At 37.4% G+C, this 13,053-nt stretch overlaps 1 protein-coding gene across 1 annotated transcript in view; it reads left to right on the plus strand.

Annotated features, from left to right (window-relative positions):
• The first annotated feature begins 659 nt into the window (after window positions 1-659).
• The window catches only part of alg2 (ALG2 alpha-1,3/1,6-mannosyltransferase), an 89,967-nt gene continuing 77,573 nt past the window's right edge, over window positions 660-13,053 (plus strand). Inside the window, exons 1-3 of the mRNA XM_067448594.1 lie at window positions 660-851; window positions 3,087-3,138; window positions 3,313-3,419. The gene's annotated coding sequence lies outside the window, so the exon portion shown is untranslated. The remainder of the gene's footprint in view (window positions 852-3,086; window positions 3,139-3,312; window positions 3,420-13,053) is intronic.

Below are 13,053 nucleotides of genomic sequence, written 5' to 3' on the forward strand. Positions count from 1 at the left end.
GTTGTCGAGCTAGTGGAAATTAGCACAATAACATGTAATTCGTGTCACAATAACTCCAGAGCTGATGGAACACAAATATTTGAAATGTTCTTATTTTGTTAGCCGGTGCCGATTTATAAAACAAGTTAATTGATAATAGCAAAATGCACATAAGTGTTGCCTCTTAATTTTTTCTCTCTCTCGCAATATTAAACAATAGACGTTTATTAAAGTGTGCACGTTGTATGAACTTGCGGGCTTCAAAATGTTTACTTAAAAGATATTGGTAAGCAAGCCATTGGACAAGCAGGCTAGCCCATAAAAAATAAAACAAATAAAAAACATTTTTATTTTTGTACTTATGTAAGTAATTTGCTAAAATTTCACTATACTCAATGCAAACAAAGATATAAAACAATAATCAAATATAAATTATAAAGCTGTGTGTTTGGGTGGATTTAAAACACCAGTGTGCTTTCGCCGTGCTCACTAAACAAAATATTAAATATAGCTAGCGTACGCCATACTTAAAAAAAAAATCATCAACAGCCAATCACAAGACGCGTAATTTCTTGGCCACGTTCTAATTCTGGCCAATGATTAGCTCTTGGAGGCGTGGTGAGGACTTGACGCACTGAGGCGCGTGATTGACGCAATCGATGTTACTAAATTTAGCGAGATAGCAGATCCTTCATTCATTGCGCCTGGGCGGGGCCGTTTATTTTGGACATTTGATTGTGTTCCAGCCAATCCAAATATAGTCGTAGACAGGTATTTTTAGCGGAAGCGTGTCCCCGTTACCTCTTACCAGGGAACAACCTTATGATATCCCCATACTGTAATGGGAGAACGTAGAGAACCGATAGCCTCAGGTAATTTCGCTGTCCGTTGGCTCAAAATGAAGCATTAATTCGCAGGTTTTCCGTTCTAACCATGTTGTTTAACTCGCATGGCTCTCCGGAAAAGCAGGATAGAATGAATTCGGACGTCCAGAGGACACTTAACAGGTTTCGGTTGTTGTACTAAATGTGTTTTTAGGTCGAATGTTGTTTAAAGGCAACCGTTTAAAAGGAAAGTTCGTACTTAGCATGAGCAAAAACGGTCATTTTCTTCCACAGCTCACGAAAGGCTTTTTCAAAGATGTTGTAAATAAGTTCTTGCTAAGCACGGGGATCAGGGTCCATATCTGAAAAACCATATATGCCTGAATTAATATTCTTCCAGTTTGGAGCGAGCAATTGGTATGTGCTTGTAAAACTGTATTGCCGAAATAGAACGTTTTATTTATATTTTAACCATTCCCCAATTTCAAGAAGTCCAGTAGAGTACACCGGGTGCTAGTTGCGGAGAAACATGTTCCGCGTCGCGAGACCTGGGGCTAGGTATGGAAACGGCGCGCGCGCGGAGGGAAACTCGCTCCTTTTAGCGCTGCTGCTTTGCCGTCACGGGGAATCCCCTCTCCGTGACCCTCCCCCGCCCTTTTTAGACGCGTTAGGAAGGAGCGGGCTAACCGGGTCAAGTGGTATCAGCCTCCTTCCTAAGACCGGTTCTGCTCGCAGTGGATAGAGGCATCTAGTTAAATGAAATACACTTTAAAGAACCAGAAACGGGCTCAGCATTTACAGGTATAACATATAAGTGCAAAAGTTAAATCTGAATGAAAGCAGAAAACAAAACAGTCAAAGTCAAAAGGGGTATCATAACTTCCTAAATTGGGAAAACATTTCTTAAAAATGTCAGGGAATTGTGATTTTCACAATGTCAAATTATTTGGTAAAAAAGGTGTGAGGATGTTCTGTCTTGATAAAGGCACACTTCTCATGCGTTAACTTTTTTACATTGACATTGGTCTTTAGAAAATAAAACATGGCCCCTGATTGCTGCTAGTAAGCATATGACTTAATTCATATTTTTAACTAAAAGGCTCTGCACTAACCATAACATCTGTAGGCCTATCTTTATTATAACAGAAATGCACATGCTTTTTCATTTTGCAATCAATGCGATCACACCTAAACATCTTATGTTGCTCATATCTTTAGTGGAGGTTCTTTTTTAAAATGTCACACTCACTCGAACTGGTTAGAACAGTGAACTTCCTATAGTACTTCCTATATTACTGCTAATGAATAGTAGGCCTTACTTTATTATTTCACATGAACGAATATATACACAAATGGTATCTGTGTGGGGAATATTATGAATAATGAACACATATATGTAGGTCTTGAACTTTACTCTTTACGTTGCAACAACAAGGAATTTCAACTTAAACTCCCACGTTTTCCGGCAGTGATTGTATAATACATATACGAATATGAGTGACAGAAATGGCTTTATCAGCACTGACTCATCAAAAAAAAGGGAAAACTGCTTTCCTTGACTGAGAATGGGATAATAGTCACATGAGGACTATTAGCAGAGTCCAGTAGTGATGTCTACAATTAATAGTATTATGCCTTAAACCACAATGGGCAGGTATGTGATTGTAATTTGCATTGTGGGCATATATTCTCACATAGTCATACATGAAACAGGTAGGTGCGCAGAAACTTAGTGTTATTTTATTGTACAAGTGTTAAATCATGCATATCACAGGTTTACAAGCTTAAAGGTCAGCTTGCTTAAGTTTGTGAGTGGGCGTTTGTACTTATGTTTGCTGCTACACTCAAGCAATGACCTGGATGTGAGTGAAATCCTCATATACCTGCTTAATTTTTTATTTTATTTTTAATATGTGAAGTTTAATTTTACATGTTCCAATGTCCATGTATGTGTTGTGACTATAACTACTTAGCAGAAAAGGGCAGTTTCTGTGAGTGGAAATATAAATGTCATTTTACTTTTCTTCTATAAACCCATGTGTGTTAATAACAGTTAAAATGGAGCGCACATGCTTTTACTGAGCACAGTGGCGGGAAATGTTGCTCGCCCTTCAAGCATTCAAAAGCTTGTGCAACAGGAGAGCAATGGTTGATTTTGGCAAAATTATAGATTACATTTCATTTTATTTTACTAAACCATTTCATGTGCTTTCATAACACTTGGAATATTCAACAAGAGTGGTATGAGATTTTTTTTATGATACTTTTGCATCTTTTTTTAAGCTTGGAGGGGGTCACCATTCACGCCAATAAATGGACAAGTGCAAGCACAATGGTGAGTAAATAATGACTGAAATTTTAGTTTTTAGTCAACTAGTCAACTTTATTAAAACTAGAAACAAACTTGTTGAATTGTCAATTGTTATTCCATGTATGTGATGTGATTTCACATGTACATCTAATCTTTGAATGGAATGGGAAATAAGCATATTTGACTCCCTGTCCATAGTGGAGGCCTCAAGTTCGAGGCTTGACCCGAAACCCGGCTGGGTTAGAGAAAAACCAGCAGAGAAGGTGGGAGTGGTATGGATATCGGAAATCAGCCACAGGACTGAGGTAAGTGGTGTTCCTCTGATGCTGGTTGGTTGGATTGTCATGTTCCTCATGAACTATTTTGTGGTATTTTATGACAGTGGGGTTATTTGTGCAAAGCCCAAGCATGAATGGAACAGTTTAAAGAATTAAAATTAATTTTTGCTAGTTTCATTTTGGTAAAATTATGTCAGTTAATGGACATTGTGTCAGTTATGAAAGGTAAAAATATAAAGGCACCAAAATGCCATCCTGTAATGTCTTTTACGTTGTCATCAGACCAAATAAATTGTTTAGTGTATTTTATGTCCCCATGAAACAATACCTCATATTTTACACTAAATGTTAATCAACTTCCATGCCGCATTGGTACTTATTCTCTAATGCAATTTTTATTGTGATGCAAATTTTTTATATATGTGTAAAAGCATTACAATTGTTTATGTCTCAAACTCCACTCTACCCTGTTACACGGGTACTACTTGCCCTTTAACATCTTCAGCATATTAAATCACGCTAGAAGTGACATCATTTCCTTGTAGGAAAAGCGACTCCAAGAAAAAAGTAAATTTTTCTCATTCATTTTTGGAAGACTTGCCTAATAACATAAAACATGGCATGTCCACCCTGTTGTGTCAATAAATACTGGGCATGAAAACTGTGTCTTTTTCAAGTAGATTTTATATTTATTTATTTATAATAACTTTGATACTGTAAATGCAATGTTGTTTATTGGCTTAAAACATCCACCTAGTTACACATTGCATTGTAAAAATGTAATTTGGGTGGACAGGGTGGACAAATAGCATAGACCACATGTGAAATATTTGGTCAGGATTGTTAATTATTATCAAAGGAACTAAATTAAACAAAAATTCTTTAAACTAACTAAAATCTACCGAACAGTAGGAATGAGCATCTTATTTAGTTTACAATGAATGTCTGGCAACCACACCTTCCAGTTTTTTTAAACCGTAATTTTAACCGGATTTTCACGGTGCATGAAGCATGTGGGTGTATGCGTGCATCTCTTCCTCTTACCACTCCTCAGTATTTGTGTTGCCCCCACTGTGTGGGGTGTCAGAACAATTGTACAGGAATTCTGACTGACAGTTCAGCAGGTGTTCAGAGGTGAAGTATGCAGACTGCTTTTGTTTGGAGCGTTCCATTGAGTCAGAATGATAAATAAACTAAAAAAAAAATCATGGTTCATGAATGTGAGGACTGACTATTGATCCAATTAATTTTGCAGTATAATGATTAATCATAACTTCAAAAATTGAATACAAAACAAATAATCTCTTAACAGCGCAGAAATATTCATATATTACCGAATATTATAAAAGATAGTTCTGTCAGAACTTCTAAAAAATATTTTTATTCGCACCCTTACCATTAATTAGAAGATTCATTAAACATTAAACAAATGCACAGACATACCAAACTTATGAATGAGGCTTTCCCAGTGAGTAAGCAATCACAAGTTGATTAGCTATTTTAAAATCTTTGCTGTATATTGTATAAGTGATACCCATGTGCAAACCTCTTGGAATGCATGCACAGTAGTTTTCTTTGTGTGCATGTTTGTTTTTAACTTTTCAGGGGAGCAGACCATGACATGTATGTTGTCTGTTGGATAGGTGAATGAGAGATTGAGTGTGTGTGTGTGTGTGTGTGTGTGTGTGTGTGTGTGTGTGTGTGTGTGTGTGTGTGCGCAAAAAAAGAGATGTACTCTTTCTTAAGATAACAAAAATTTAACATTCACCTTGTAGCACACCTCATAGAGACTCATAAACACACAAACGGATTACTTCTTTATGTATGTTGCAAGGGTTAGTTTAAAATGTCAGTGCGTTGGTGTTCTTAATTGCTTTTATTAATGGAGACTGACTTTTATTTAAATGCTACGAGTAATGACACATCTACTGCTGTTGATGGATTTGGTGAAAATATGTCCTTGTTCTCACAGCTCAAAAGTTCAAATCAGATTTTTGATTTGTTATTTGAAATGGTACAGTGGAGCTAAAATTTCTTTCTTGGGGAACACAACATATATCTGTACCATTGTTTTCCTCTACTTTGAGGTACATACAATCTACTCTTTAGGGTTGCCACCCAGTAAAGGCTACCTGTTTGTTGTCTTTTTTCTTTTCTTTTTGAGAGTTTTGGACACCCCACCCCCATGTGAGTGAAATCCTCAAACATAGGGTATACCTGCTTGATTTTTTTTTTTTTTTTTATAAGTGTGAAGTTTAATTTTACACGTTAAAATGTCCATGTATGTGATGTGACTATAACTACTTAGCAGAAAAGGGCAGTTTCTGGGAGTGGATATATAAATGCCTTTTTAATTTTCTTCCATAAACCCATGTGTGTTAATAAAAGTGAAAATGGAGCACACATGCTTTTACTGAGCACAGTGGCGGTAAATGTTGATCGCCCGAGTGTGCAATGTCGTGGAATGTATACTCCAAAACTCATTTTGGCTTGCATATGATACGCTGTTTTTCACGTGCATATGATGCGCACTTTATGGCGTATTATACATACGAACCCCCCACCCCACTACCCTAAACCTACCCAAGAGAGCGTGTCATATATATACATCATATGCACGCGAAAAACAGCGTATCATATGCACGCCAAAATGAGTTTTGACGTATACATTCCACGACATTGCACACTCTTACTATTTATACGCATTTATGTGTGATCGGGTTGAGCATTCAAATGCTTGTGCAACAGGAGAGCAATGGTTGATTTTGGCAAAATTATAGATTACATTTCATTTTATTTTACTAAACCATTTCATGTGCTGTAACTGTAATTTAAGCTTTTTGATAAGACTGTGAATTTTTATTTTTAATTATTACACAACTAAAAAACCTTTTTTATGTTTCATGTGGAATCATAAAATGGTTAGAAAATGTATTTATAAATACTTTTAAATATGCACATATTCCCAGGGTTTTCAGATGATTTTTTTTCCGTTTGGGATTTGTGTAAATAATGTTAAATCAGTTTATCTGGGATTACTTGGCGCTGAAAACAGATTAATAAAATGAATAAGTAATAACGAATGATTCTAAATTCTGATTGGATCGTGAATGTTCTGACTAAATTAAACTTTTTATAAAATTCTATATGTAACAATATTTACTCTCAGAAAATAAGGTACAGTGGAGGTACAATTTTGTTTCTTGGGGAACACAACATATATCTGTACCATTGTTTACCATTTGTTGTACAAAAAATCTACTCTTTAGGGCTACCACCCAGTAAAGGCTACCTGCTTGTTTTCTTTTTCTCTCCCACCCCCCCACCCCATAATTATAAATGGGCTAATTATCTCCCAATTACATTTTTAAACGTATCTGTCTCAGTGGCTGAATAGTGCTCATCGCTGTCAGAATGAGTGAGTTGGCCAATCAAATCAAAGAAAGTGGGGCTTATAGTGTGAATTCCAGTGCGAGTGCATTGTAAGATGTAAGTAGCTAAACAATGAATATTTGACAACTGTTTTATGATAGAAACATTCAGCGTTCGTAATTATTTACATAATTGTTTTAACTGAATTAGACAAGGCAGGAAACGTTTTAAATATTTTACATATTAGACATATGAATGGAGAGTGAATATAAAAAAATAGATTATTTGCAAGTAGTTTACTTCATAACAACAATAGACATGGAACTTTTACCGTTCTTATTTCTTTTTTTTAATTTCCTTTAATCCCTTTGAATCTTTAAATTATTGAATTCCTCTAAATAAACCACCAAGGCCCCCCTAACCATGGTAAAATCACAATGACACTTGGCCTTTTGTGGATTTCGTGACTTGAAAAGTTTTTTTATGTAGCCTCTTCTTAAAATGCAGCCCATGTGTATAATCGACACTGTTTATTTCAGTATTTAGAGTGTATTTTCAGACACCCACTTTTTTGGCTTTTTGATTGTAAGGACAAGTCCATGAAAGTGGAAAACTTGTCTAATGTCTTCTGACCTTCCGTCGTAGTTGTGAATAAGCACATCGGCATCTTGACCTTTAAATCTGGGGTCACTCTCAGTGATAAATTTACGCTTACAAAGGGCACATTACTCATCATTTTGGTGAAAGTTGAGGGAATAGTTTCGGTGATGATAAAAAGCAATCTCACATATTCATACAATGTGTGGGTTTTTAAGATCCATACCTGCCATTGTGACTTTCCCAGCAACAGTTGTAGAAAAAAACTGCCGCCTAGCATTTTTTAACCAATAAAGTCCAGCCAGTTTTCGTCATATTCCGGAATCACCGTCTCTTGCCTGGTTTCACACCAAACCGGTGCCACTCCCTTTTTCTGACACACGATGTAATCAATGTGTGGGACGTTGCCTTTAACTAAGGCATTACTTACATAACAGTTGCCTGTTTTATGCAATTTCATTCAAAGGATTTCAGATGGGGGAAGGGGGTACACAGGTTGAGCCTGCAATTATATTTTCAGCAATGATCCTGAAACCTGCATTCTGAACAAATGTCGGGGTTGCCTTGAGGCAAGAAAAAAAAAATCTGTAAAACCCACACACAAACGTACAGAGGTTATGACATACTAGCATTTAGGTAAACAGCAAATACTTTTTCATCCTTTTAGTTTACCAAATGACTCATGGCTCATGTTCAGACAGGGATTCCCCAAACCCTTTAATACAGGCTCACTGAAAATCATTAGATGTACAGTATGACATTTTAAAACATTTTTAAAATGTATAATGATGTACATAAAAGAATCTGTCTATGAAAAAATCTATAAAATAGAGGCATCAGTATTGACATTTTTTGCAGGTCACAACAAAACCTAAAATTAACCTAAAATTCTTTTATATACACTATATTGCCAAAAGTATTGGGACACCCCTCCAAATCATTGAATTTAGGTGTTCCAATCCCTTTCATGTCCACAGGTATAAAATCAAGCACCTAGGCATGCAGACTGCTTCTACAAACATTTGTGAAAGAATGGGTCGCTCTCAGGAGCTCAGTGAATTCAAGCGTGGTACTATGATAGGTTGCCACGTGTGCAATAAGTCCATTTGTGAAATTTCCTTACAATTCAATATTCTACGGACAACAGTTAGTGGTAGTATAATAATGTGGAAGCAACTGGGAACAAAAGCAACTCAGACACAAAGTGGTAGGCCACGTAAAATCACAGAGCAGGGTCAGCACATGCTGAGGTGCACAGTGCACAGAAGTCACCAACTTTCTGCAGAGTCAATAGCTAGAGACCTCCAAACTTTGTGTGGCCTTCAGATTAGCACAAGAACAATACGTAGAGAGCTTCATGGAATGGGTTTCCATAGCCGAGCAGCTGCATCCCAAGCCTTACATCACCAAGTGCAATGCAAAGCGTTGGATGCTGTGGTGTAAAGCACGCCGCCACTGGACTTTAGATCAATGGAGACGTGTTCTCTGGAGTGACAAATTCCGCTTCTCTGTCTGGAAATCTGATGGATGAGTCTGGGTTTGCCAGTTGCCAGGAGAACGGGCCTGACTGCATTGTGTCAAGTGTAAAGTTTGGTGGAGGGGGGTTATGGTGTGGGGTTGTTTTTCAGGGGTTGAGCTTGGCCCCTTATTTCCAGTGAAAGAAACTCTTAATGCTTCCGCATACCAAGACATTTTGTACAATTTCATGCTCCCAACATTTTGAGAACAGTTTGGGGATTATCCCTTTCTGTTCCAACATGACTGCATACCAGTGCACAAGTCAAGGTCCATAAAGACATGGATGAGCGACTTTGGTGTGGAGGCACCTGACTGGCCTGAACTGAGTCCTAACCTGATAAAACATTTTTGGGATGAATTAAAGCGGAGACTGTGAGCCAGGCCTTCTCGTCTAACATCAGCACCTGACCTTCTAGAAGAATGGTCAAAAATTCCCATAAACGCACTTCTAAACCTTGTGGAAAGCCTTCCCAGAAGAGTTGAAGCTGTTATAGCTGCAAAGAGCCAACCCCATATTAAACCCTACGGGTTAAGAATGGGATGTCATTAAAGTTCATGTGCATGTAAAGGCAGACGTCCCAGAACTTTTTGCAATATAGTGTATGAATGCAAGAATTATGTAGCCTGACGTGGTCATACTCAATTCTAGTCAGAATATGAGTCTGATACTGCTCCATTGGGCTGTGATTATGAGGCGTGTTTCAACCAAACCAGGAAAGACATCAAGACCTACAACCAATCAGAGCAACGGAGCGACGCATTACGTTAGTTGTCAAATGTCAACAGAGCTCAACTGCACTGTGTTGCCAAGTCCACATTTTTTTTCCATGGGTTGTTTTCCATGTCCTCTTGTTGAAGCGACTATTATGTGATATATAGTACATTTACATTTACATTTAATCATTTAGCAGACGCTTTTATCCAAAGCGACTTACAAAAAAAGGGGAGAGCAATAGAAGCAACAAAACAAACAAGGCCAACAACCTGTAAGAGCTGTAAGAAGTCTCAATTAATTAGCACAGTACACACATTTTTTTTGTCTACAATATAGACCCATGAATGCGAATTTTAGCAGGCAACCTTGCCAAAATAACACATTTTATCCCTCTAACGCCAAAAAGCTATTGTTTAGGGCTAGTAGTTGGCGGGTTTTGTTGTAAAAACTTGGCAACCCTGTCTGCATGTGCGCTGGAATTAACAATCTTTGCCGGTGTTGAAAAAAAAAGAATTTAATGATACACAGAGTACTTACCAACATGATCATCATTTCAGAGAGAAATAGTGAAGGTGAATGCATATACAAACAAGCTCTCCGTTTAGGATTTGAACAAATATAATCCAACCAAGCGCCGTTGATGACGTGCATGATTACGTTACTGTTTATCATCTATCCATCATCGTCTAAAGCCCGTCCTGATAATTTGATTGGTCCGAACAGTTTCTGTTCGAGCATAATCACTCCTCTATGGATCGAGTCCAGACCGAACCACCCGAGCTTAAATGTTGTGAGCTGGGCTGAGTTCGGCTGGCATCCAGGCTAAGAATTAGGCACAATATAATGCAATTTGGTATTTAAATTAGTTTGAATCAAAATTAGTGTTTTTCTTCTTATTTTTTATAATTGTGAATGCATTTTTGTTTGCTTTTTCTATATAATGAACAGGGTGTGCCCTGTTTTCCAGCATCTTGACATTTCGGATGTAAATGACTCATATTACATTGTCTTCTCATATCAATAGAAATGTCAGTTTGATATAGGAGTTTGATCTTAGTAGAAAGTGGGCGATGAGGTGACCTTTGAACTTTTAAATTCTGACAGTAATTTTTCACTCAAGCTTTAAGTGTATAAATGAGTGCAAGAGAGTGTTGAAGTGAATGAGAATTTAGTACTCTGAACCTTATCTTGTATTTTTCCCTCTGTGCTGTGGATTTTTCTCTGCAAGAATATCAAAACTCTAAAATTATGTTTGAAAAGGTTCACAAACATCTTTAATTAGATCAGTCCTTTGGTGTCTGTTATTAGATTTATGATAATTTTTACTGTATGTACTTTCTTACATTTAAATTTATAAAGTATACATTTTGGTTAGTATCTAGAGTTTGTATGCAAGATAATTTATGATTTATGTAATTAAATGAAATTTATGTTTAGATTCTCAAGATTATTATTTTTGCAAGACCTGGTATGTTACAGATTACACAGTTTATATTTACTAATGGTGGCAAGTTAACTCTGCAACATGGCTACAAATTGTGTCTGTTTTGTGTAATATTTCTTATGGTTGCATGTTGAGTGAATGTATGTGGGGGTGTATGTGTGTTTGTATGTTTCTAAGAGGATATGATTCAGATGTGCTAGTTTGAATGTGGAAAGGGGATGGTCTTATCTAAATGTTTGGACAGAGATGTTTTTGTATAATAAATAATTGCATTAAGCGTCACTCTGCCATGTCGGTTCCCCCCACCATGGCTGCTTTCACCAGTAAACCACATTAAACATTACTGTCTCCTGATTTTATAGGGCCAATAATAGGTCAGGACCAGGACAATACACCTAGCATACTACTCTGCATGTTTAATGAACTTACGACATCTGAGATTGACCTGCAGTTATATCAAGGTACCGGTAATAGATCATAAACATAATCTGGCTTTGATATGACAGTCAGTTGTATGGCTCACATGACTCACAATTAAATGTCAGAGACAGGTTTTGTGGGAGGAGACACACACGCAAACACACTATACTTCTTCTGTCTTGTGATTACTGGAGGTTTTAGGAACCAAAGGCTCTTTATTTAGGCTTTCTGTGTCAAGAAGGAAGCTCATCAGCTTATCGCCCTCTTTAACTAATGCACAGAGAAAACTCTGTATTATTAACGAACACTTCCAAACACAAAACTCTTTTGTATTGATGTGAGGTTACGAGGGTAAAAAATAATACGCCATCTGATGTTTCCTGTGTTTAGTGATATGATGGTTTCTTCAGTGCTGGATCAGTGGACAGCTGGATGACTGCCAAGTGTGCAGTACAGTGGTTACAGTGTGAATTGAACCGATCTTCACTCTAGAGAGAGAGGGACTTCCCCATATGACTCCATTACAACATTGAAAACTCATTCAAAGTACTTAGATAAGTAATGCACAAGAGATGAGGGCAGACTACTAGTTGTTTAATGAAAAATTATGCATTAGCATTAATACAGCTCATAGTATTGCTTGGCTACTATTTTAGATGCCCATAAAAGGATCAAATGTATCTGTTTAATGCAAACTAAGGCACTTTGGATATAATTGCTTCTATAATGTAAAAAGAATCATTAAAGCAGGTTGTTTATGACATTTGAGGAGCTTTTGTGCACATGAGACATTGAGTCCAACCCGGGTAAAGCCTTTATCCCATTCTCCCCCTTCCTCTACATTTCACTTCACTTCTACAATAAATTAAAAAATATACACTCACCTAAAGGATTATTAGGAACACCTGTTCAATTTTGCATTAATGCAATTATATAATCAAGCAATCACATGGCAGTTGCTTCAATTCATTAAGGGGTGTGGTCTTGGTCCAGACAATCTCCTGAAATCCAAACTGAATGCCAGATTGGAAATGAAAGGTGATTTAAGCAATTTTGAGCGTGGCATGGTTGTTTGTGCCAGACGGGCCGGTCTGAGTATTTCACAATCTGCTCAGTTACTGGGATTTTCACGCACAACCACTTCTAGGGTTTACAAAGAATGGTGTGAAAAGGGAAAAACATCCAGTATGCAGCAGTCCTGTGGGCGAAAATGCCTTGTTGATGCTAGAGGTCAGAGGAGAATGGGCCGACTGATTCAAGCTGATAGAAGAGCAACTTTAACTGAAATAACCACTCAAACAAGGTATTCAGCAAAGCATTTGTGAAGCCACAACACATACAACCTTGAGGTGGATAGGCCACAACAGCAGAAGGCCCCACCAGGTACCACTCATCTCCACTACAAATAGGAAAAAGAGGCTACATTTTGCATTACCTCACCAAAATTGGACATTTGAAGACTGGAAAAATGTTGCCTGGTCTGATGAGTCTCAATTTCTGTTGAGACATTCAGATGGAAAAGTCAGAATTTGATGCAAACAGACTGAGAACATGGATCCATCATGCCTTGTTACCACTGTGCAGGCTGGTGGTGG

Source organism: Pseudorasbora parva, chromosome 7 (assembly GCF_024679245.1).
Source record: "Pseudorasbora parva isolate DD20220531a chromosome 7, ASM2467924v1, whole genome shotgun sequence".
Taxonomy (NCBI): Eukaryota; Metazoa; Chordata; class Actinopteri; order Cypriniformes; family Gobionidae; genus Pseudorasbora; species Pseudorasbora parva.